Source organism: Corvus brachyrhynchos, unplaced genomic scaffold, assembly GCF_000691975.1.
Source record: "Corvus brachyrhynchos isolate BGI_N302 unplaced genomic scaffold, ASM69197v1 scaffold1061, whole genome shotgun sequence".
Classification (NCBI taxonomy): Eukaryota; Metazoa; Chordata; class Aves; order Passeriformes; family Corvidae; genus Corvus; species Corvus brachyrhynchos.
In genome coordinates this window covers 65123-66552 of record NW_008236140.1, presented here as the reverse complement: position 1 = coordinate 66552, position 1430 = coordinate 65123, and the positions used below count along the sequence as shown (strand labels likewise).

The following is a 1430-nucleotide window of genomic DNA, read 5'->3' as shown; positions in this document are numbered from 1 at the left end:
GAGACACCGGCCGGGAACCACCCCTGCACAGCTCAGACCCCATCCCAAAAATCCATGGAATACCGGCCAGGAACCTCCCCTGTGCAGCTCAGACCCCATCCCAAAAATCCATGGAATACCAGCCGGGAACCTGCCCTGCACAGCTCAGAACATTCCCAGCCTGGTCCCGTTCTCCCAGGAATTCCCTGCCCGGCTCCAGATTCTCCACTGGGAATAACTGGTGAGGGAGCCCCAAACCAGTTCTGCCTGTGCAGCACCCCCAGCCTCATTAACCCTAATTAACCCTCCTGCTAATGACCCCACAGAGCAACAGCAGCATTCCCAGCCTTCCAAAAACAGGGATCGGCCCCGATCCCGGCTGGAATGCGACTCCAGAGCTCCCAGGAAGCGCCACTGGGATGATCCCAAAAGAGCTCCGGATCCACGGGGAAAAAAAAACCTCGGGATTTGGGGTTGGATCCCTTCACCCAAAGGGAAAATTCTGGATTTTCCTCATGAACCCTTTCAGGTGCTTCCCAATCCTTGTGTTGGGACACAGGGATCCAAAGAAAATTCCTTCTCCAAACCCGAATTTTCCCCCTCTCAGCAGGGACAAAACCCAACGGATTCACCTCCAAAAAGCTTCTCCCGCTGGGAAGCGTTGCTCCCAAAGGTTTCAAGCAGAGGTTTTTGGGGATAGCTGCCTCAAATCCATGGAATTTTCAGGCTGTGGTAGGAAAATCGGCTGGAATAGGAGTGGTTAACAGATAACGAAAAGCCAGAAGCACCCAGGGAATCCGAATCCCAACGGCCTCCAGCGTGGATCTGCGGGATTTTCCTCACGTCCAGGGAGCGAAAGTTGCCAAAGGGACCGAAATATCCATCAAAATCCAAAGGGTTTTGGAAATTGGAGGGAATTTTTGCCCGGGCAGGAGCCGGGATCTAACGGGAAACGGGGAAAAAACGGTGGCTCCGGAATTGTACCGGGAGCTGGGCAAGGAGGAACGCTGCCCTCCGCTTCCCCAGTGGGGCAATTCCTAACTCTGGGAAGTATTTTGGGATGCCTGGAAATATTCCAAAGGTTGGCAGAACCATGGGAATGCTCCAAATCCAGCATTTCCTCCATGGAGGGGGAAGGGAAGTTCGTGGATATTCCCACAAGGAATCCCTCGGAAAATATTCCGCAGGTGAGGAAAATCCTCCCGGGAATGCTCGGCAGCGGGGAATCGCCTCGCTCCAGCATTCCCAGATCCACGATTTCCCCCACCTCAGCCTGGTTTACCAGCAGGGAATCATCCCAGATCCGGGCTCGCCGCTTTTTCCACGTGGAAAAGTCTCTGCTCGGCTCTGCCCTGGCTCGTTCCCATCGGGAATGGGGCGGGATTCGGGATGGGCTCCCATGAGAACCATTCCAACTTCCTGCCCACATCCCGAAAAAACCGCGGGAAGAG

The 1430-nt window shown here is 54.9% G+C and overlaps 1 protein-coding gene across 1 annotated transcript in view; it reads right to left on the bottom strand.

Annotated features, from left to right (window-relative positions):
* RNF41 (ring finger protein 41) overlaps positions 1-1430 on the bottom strand; it is a 15521-nt gene that overhangs the window by 13092 nt on the left and 999 nt on the right. The window lies entirely within an intron of this gene.